We start from the raw sequence: 8068 nt of genomic DNA on the forward strand, positions 1-8068 counted from the left end.
AAAAAGTAAACAAACTAGGTTGAATATAGTGTCTACATGATTTTCTTAAGCTATAAATCCTTATTTTGACTCCATTAAAATTGATAAGTACCGTAAACATGCAGTCAAAATAGAAATTTTCAGTGAAAAGTCATAATATCAATTATGCACACCATATTAGATATTACATTTATAATTGTTTTTATCTAGATGGAGATTTAACATCACATTATGAGCCTAGATTATTTACTAGATATTTCTTGGAACTTAGTTCAATTTCGTGAACAGTGAATTTGTCCTATAACGAAGTACTAGAGGTAGGGGAGGCACTGTATGTATGAAAAATCTTCTAGTTTCAAAACAATGGGTTGTTTTTCTTTTACGTATTACACCTGGAGCATCTCGTTTCGATGACCACTAGTAATGCTGGTGTTCCACCTTACCATCCTCTCCATTTCCTGGATGTCTTGATGAAACCTTTTCAATCGTTTTCATTGTTGTTACCAAGGTTTTCAGATTAACAGTCAATATGTGAGTGTATGAAATGAACTGTCAAACTCACAACCCAACTCTTTGGATTTATAGAGCATGTTATTGACAATATTTTCATAATTTGAATCCTTTATGTTTCCTAAAAAAATTTCAATAATATCTTTAAAAGCAATCCATGCTTCATTTATAAATTTTTTCCATTGTTCTTTCAAACTGTTCAGATTTAATTACCTAATTTGAAGCCCAGCAGAAACGTACCATAAATATATCGGAATATGTTCGGTTATTTTAACGATCTCTTGTTGTCATAACAATGAATAAATAATATTCAAAAGAAAAAAAAGTAATACCAAAGCGCATGCACAAACAAATACTCCAGAAATTCACTTTCTGCGCCCTCTTAAACATTTATGTACAAGCACTGTGTTTTTCGTGAGTTTTAGAATGATAAATAAGACTCTCACGTCGCAATTGGTCTATAGTAAGCGGTTGTCACCATTCTATGCACAACAAAATGTGATCTGATTTCAGTAAAATGATTCACTTATGTGAAAATAGAGATGACGTTTTGTCTGTACATGACGATGAAAAACTGATATTATTTCCCTATTCAGCCTACTAGAACTCCTGTATAACGTAAAACCCATAAAACCATCACAGGCCTGTGTAATTATGTTCTCAAAACAGAGCGGCCCAGCATGGCCATGTGGTTAAGGCACTCGACTCGTAATTCGAGGGTCGTGGATTCGAATCCACGTCACACCAAACACGCTCGCCCTTTCAGCCGTAGGGCGTTATAATGTTTCGCTCAATCTCACTATTCGTTGGTAAAAGAGTAGCCTAAGGGTTGGCGGTGGGTGGTGATAACTAGCTGCATTCTCTCTAGTATTGCTAAATTAGGGTCGGCTAGTGCAGACAGCCCTCGTGTAGCTTTGCGCGAAATTCAAAACAGAGCATTTACTAACCTAACAAATGCGTTTCTTTTAAAAACATATAATGAACGACTTTAATCTAAAAAATTTAAATAATTACCAATAGTATATAGATACATGTATTAAACGAGTTTATTTTCAAAAATTACCGTTAACTAATAATTATCACACTAAAATTCATTAAAAATAAAACTGAATGATAAAATAATTGAATAAGTTGCTGAAAAAAACACCCAGAGCAATAAAGTAATTGAATAATTTGTTGGGATAAAAAGGGTATCACTATACAGCAAGTACGTCCACTGTTATTTATGTTTGTGAAGTGATTTTCGTGTTCAAGGTTTTTTTTTTTTGACATGATAATAATTGGTTTCATAATATCCGGGGCTTGGCATGGCCAAGCGTGTTAAGGCGTGCGACTCGTAATCCGAGGGTCGCGGGTTCGCATCCCAGTCGCGCCAAACATGCTCGCCCTCTCAGTCGTGGGGGCGTTATAATGTTACGGTCAATCCCACTATTCGTTGGTAAAAGAGTAGCCCAAGCGTTGGCGGTGGGTGGTGATGACTAGCTGCCTTCCCTCTAGTCTTACACTGCTAAATTAGGAACGGCTTGCACAGATAGCCCTCGAGTAGCTTTGTGCGAAATTCCAAAAACAAACAAAACAAACAAACATAATATCCGGTAATAATTCCTATGCATACAGAAAACCTTAAAATGAAATAATTAATTGATACATCCCCTTTCCAGCAGTAAAATAAACCAATAGTCATTAACTACAGCAGTAAAATGTCATGGCAGTCATATGTCAGCAATAAAATGATGGCAGTGCAAATTATTACTTATTATAATTTATCTCGCACGAGTCTCCGAATTATTGTGTTACGTACATTACACATTACGATTTCAATTAACCGGAAATTTTAATTTTAATTTAGAAGTTAATTAAATGTCGATATCTATTAAATTTATGACACTTTCCAACAACATTGATACACACAATTTTTTCTTTTATAATACAAACATATTTCAATATACAAACAACGATACAATTCATATTAATGATTTTTACAAATATTAGTTTATATCCAAGTTTTATAAACTTACAAATTATACTAAGTCCTCTATTTGATCCAGAACTGAATATTTTATTGACGATCCAGGTCTACGACGAGCAAATTAATTCTGAATTGACATGGTTACATCTTGCTTAAGCTAGCTAGCTTGCTGTCTTTTCTTAACTGGTCTCACACCGCTCACAAGCTGACTTTTTTACCGACAAAGATATTTAATGTCCTTGTGGAACTACTAACGTCTAAAGTTAATTCAATGAAGTTGAACGGTTTGTGATGTTCTAAATCTATAAACGTTCCTGGTCAAATTCTATAGTTTTGCGAATAATAAACGCCAGTCACTATTATAGCTTCCGAGGCTTATAGTGTGCTCACTATATTTATCATACAATATTATTTTTTAACTGTCTCTTGACGCGTCAACACTCCTACGAAAAGACGTTTCTAGTCCTGATTTCTCCAAGCCCGTTCCCCTGGCTGTGGTTTCGCTAGATAGTAGATAGGGGCAGTGGGAATCTCGTTAATCCATTCATTAATGGATTTAAACGGCAATTTCATTTAAATACAAAATTATTAGCCTAATATTAATAACCTTTTAAGTTGCTCTGGGGCCTATTAGGCCCCACTTTTCGTAGGAGTGTTAAGGTGAGATTCTTGAAAGTTCAACAATATTCAAAGATGCGTTAGTGTTTTCATAAAACATATATTATAGAATTTTCTACAAATTTAAAGAACAGGCGGGACTTGCGCAATACACATTTCACAATATACGTCAGATGCATCAAACTGAAACAAACGCAAATATCAAAATAAATCTATAACAGTAAATCTGTTTAAAATGTCATAGAATTGTAAAAGCATATCAAACTATTAAAGATACAGTAAATTAATATACAAGTGTTTTAAGATAGTGTTTTTTGCAGAGGAAGCAGTGCTATCACAAATACAACCTGGAAAAAACATGTGTTTACATACTATGGCCAGGCAATGAATTCTAGAGAAGGAAGATATTTTACTACTCAGAAAGAGGAAAAAGAAATATTTGAGTCTTAAGTCATTTCTATCTTTATCCAGGGTTCGAAATTTTCAATTTAAAGCCGGACATGTCCGTTAAAAAATCAAGTTTAACCGCCACTTTCCCATCTATCACCGAACATCGTGACCGATGGTCATATTCCTAACATATCGGACACAAATACATCGTCCCTTCAAAAACAAGTGACGCAAAAGCTGTGTATGCACGTCCCAAAGATTTTGCTTAAAAGTATATTCTATAAGGAGTGGAAAATAACTTGCAAAATTTAAGATTTAATTTAAGACAAAAAAAAGCAAATTTTAAAAAACGGTCGTGAACGCTCACAAAATGCGCATTTTAGGTCGCCTTATCTGTGCCGTCCCAAATAGTTTCGTGACTGCCAAACATTCACCACGATCTGACCATGGCGTCTGATAGTAAAAAAACGGGAAAGTCTCACGATCTATTTCAGTTTGACTTCACGAGCAAGACTAATGAATCAGAAGACAATACTGTGGAACCTCGAGTGCAAAAACCCAAGCTTGTTGACCCAAACCCAAGTGTTAAAGCAAAACTGTTACTGCTAGTACTGGCGCTAAGCCTACTCGTCGTTTCCAGGATGAATGGAATAGAGGCCGACCATGGCTGGAGCATAATAACGCTACCGGACTGATGTTTTGCTTAATTTGTCAGGAATATGACCAAAGTAGTGGAAGGCAGAAGAACACCTTCATAACAGGATCTTCCAACCTGAGAGCAAGTGCTGTTGAGGAGCATGAAAACAGTCGCGCCCACAGTCTAAGTTGTCGAGCTAAGACAGTAAAAGAAACACCTGATTTAACTCCCATGATGAAAGAATTGAGCAAACTTAACCAGACTGAGAAAGATCGTTTGCTTGTGCTGTTCAGGACTGCCCTTTATATGGCTTTGAATGTCAAACCATTCAGCGATTTTCAAGAGCTTCTGTTGCTGCAGGAACACAACTTTGATATGAACTTAACAGAACATTATGCCAATGACAAACAAGCAGTTATCTTTACGAAGTATATTGCAGAAACAATTAGAATTAATGTCAGATCTCGTTTGCACACCTCATTATTCTTTGGCATTATGACTGACGGCTCAACAGACACTGCCAACATTGAGCAGGAGATAGTCTACGTAAGATACTTGGACAGTTACTGTTACCCAGTAACCCACTTCCTGTGTCTGCAGTCAGTTGAGAAGGCTGATTCTGAACACTTGCAACAGGCACTTAGTTCAGGTAAAGGTTTCTTAATTACCTGGGATGAGAATTTTCTGGATTTATCCTGAATTCCTAATTAAGAAAAATTAAAATGGACAATATTTCATGTACATTTGTGTTTTAATTCAGGTTTACATAGTCATTCCATTATTAATATACATCAGTGAAAACTCAAGCATTTTTAAATTGATTTAAACCAAGAAGAGCCATGTATTTATCACTGACAGAATTGGAGCTTAACCTAGCACAACTAGCGTAATAGATAATGAATTTTCCAAAGCACAAATTTACATTTTGTTTTTGTTTTTTTACAGAAAGTAACTAATATTGGGTACTAATTTTTTGTACTTGCAGCATTGTCCATATATGGCAAGTTTCCCGACTGGCTTGAATCAATTTTATGCCTGACAGCTGATGGGGCAGCTGTCAATTTTGGCACAAATAAAGGACTTGTCAACAGATTACAGACGCAAAAACCTTAGTTGATAGGGATTCGCTCTGTTAATCACAGATTGGAACTTGCAATTAAGAAGACCATCAAGGACATCCCTTACCTTGATAGTATCCAAACCTTTTAAAAAACCTATGGAAGTTTTATGACAATTCGCCACAAAACTGAGCTGGCCTCAAAGAAGCTGGTAAAGCCAACAAAAGGGACAGGAACCCGGTGGGTGGCCTACAAAGATCGCGCTCTGGAGTCAGTTTCTCATAACTGGCCAGCTTTAGCAGAGCATTTGTATCAAGTAAAGCTGCATGACAAAGAGGAACGTGGACAGAAAGCTGCAGTATTATACAGTACTTTGACAAGCCTTAAATTCATCCTGTACATGGACATACTCTTGGCAGTTCTGCCTGTTTTGACATTTCTTAGTCTCAAAATGCAAGACAATTCTGCTACTGTGAACATTGTTTCTGACAAACTCGCTGTTTGCAAAGAAAAGCTGGACAATCTGAGTCATGTTGAGAGATCCCAGAAAATTGTTAAAGAGCTCACAACATGTGAACAAACTGGCAATTGGTTACTTAGAAGAAAGGTGATTTCTATTAGTGGTCAGACAAGGGCCAGAGGCTCAAAAAGCGCCACAAAAAAGACAGTTGCTCAATCCGTGGCTGAAGAAACTGCCATCTTCATAGATAAATTGTCACATATCTGAATGAGAGATTTGAAAATTTTTATAAGGGCTTTATTGGTGCCTTCCAAATTTTTGAACAAAGCAACTGGCCTAAAAGCAAGAAAACATTGTCATCTTATGGCCATAATGAACTCCAGACACTATTGGACCACTTTGGTTCTCTTCTAGAAGCTAAAGGTTTCAACATTGCAGCTGATATTTGCCAAGCTGACTTACACGAAACACTGCTCAAAGCCACAACATTTGCCAAATCAGACGAGTCCCTAGCTAGTAGTGCAAGTGGATTGTGGGCCCACATGTTAAGTCAAATTACTGTTGAGGACGGTAAACCTTTCCCTGGATGAACAGTGTTGGCCTTGGTATGCCTCACGCAGGTGATTTTCGTGTCATCTGCTGAACCAAAACGTGGATTTTCCCAGATGGCAGTTATTAAGGATGACTGGCGGTCCAAACTAATAAATGATTCTCTTAATGACTTGATGACAATAAAATTAGTTAAGAATAAGACTTGTGATCTTGCAAGCACGGAATTACTGTGCAAGTCTGTAGAATCCTGGTGGAAGGACAGTAAAAAAACCAGACGATTTGTGAGTCCACATGGAACTCACACACGTAAAGACAACAGTAATACTGAATCAACATCAGCTGATGTCTTAGTGCTGAATGACTAAATCTACCAGTTTGATTGATGTGTCATTTTTAATGGATACAAGGCTTGTTGCCACTTGCTTTCAAATAATGTTTCAGTGCCATAAATAAAATGATTCTGTTTTATACAATAATTGTCTCTACTCGATTTCTTGTTTTCAGGAATGTCCGGTGACAATTTTGAGGTGTCCTGCTAAAATTTCAAATGTCCGGCAAGTTTCACTGTCCAGCAGGACATGTGTCCTGCTGAAAATTTAGAATATTTCTACTCCTGTTATCTATATATATAAAAGTTTACAGACAAAATAGATCATAAAGCATTGAAATGTCTAGCCAATAAATGCAATCAAGAAGGCCAGTTGGCTCCAAAACTTTGAGATGTACAATTTTAAAACTGTATATCACCCTTGATGAAAACATGGAAATATGCAGGATATGCAAAGATACTAACAGACACATTTGATATCATACATAACTTTACCTAAGAGATAATTAAAAAAGCCAGTAATTAATTATCACTTTGATGCATAAGGCCTTATTTCATGAAGACAAGATAGTATGGCCGTAGAATCCCCGCTGCAAGAAGTGTTGAGCTTTAAAATTAGGCAGGTGTTGGAATAAGTCATATATTGTATTGATGATAATCAATGATCTGGTTTACATAATCCAGAAAAGTAGGTAGTCAGCATCGAAATCATCTTTCATACTATGTCAGTGAGATAATGACAGGGTGGAGAACTATAAATGTGGTGAAAACTTCAGAATTCCTGTCAAGACTGCTTCCAAGGAATGGGTCACCAGTGGGTTCACTTGACCACCTAACTAGAGAGATTCCTTCCTTAAGTGATTGGTCATCACGTAATGGTAAAAGTCGAAAGACTATTTCATCTACATATCAAAACCTTCAGAAAAAATTACCCAATAAATGTGGTGAATGGACATTGTAGTATACTGTTTTACTTATGTATTAGAATTGTTCAAGAGACTTCAGAGTCCAGTGAGGGAGACTGTTGTAAATTTCATATTTTACTTTAGTTGTTAGTTTACTTTAGGATTTATGATAGAATATGTAAAAAGTTTATGAAAGTAAAGGGCATTACAGAATCTAAAAATTTGGGGCAATATGTTGAAATAAGAGTGTGATATAAATACGACAATTGGTCACATAAACAGTAAATCGACGAATGAATCAGTTCGACACCAGTCAGTGAATTAACTATTCAGTTCCGTGATTAGTTAAAAAAACAAGTTAATTAGTTTATTACCAATGACTTGCAAGAGGAAATTTATCTTAACTAACACTATAAGTAAACTGGACCATACCATTAGTATAGAATGTGCAAATACTGTTTACGAAGGCCTATAAGTGTAAGTAATGTGTAACAAACATTAAAAAAGGTATAATCTAATTTTTTATCGTTACGTGTATATTGCTTAGTATTATTTTTACCAATCGTCCAAAATAACCTGCCCAACAATAAAGTTACAACAATTTAAACAATTTTTACAAAAATTAAAGTATTACACCCTCCACAAAAATTATTGACCAAAAC

Source organism: Tachypleus tridentatus, chromosome 1 (genome assembly GCF_004210375.1).
Source record: "Tachypleus tridentatus isolate NWPU-2018 chromosome 1, ASM421037v1, whole genome shotgun sequence".
Lineage (NCBI taxonomy): Eukaryota > Metazoa > Arthropoda > Merostomata > Xiphosura > Limulidae > Tachypleus > Tachypleus tridentatus.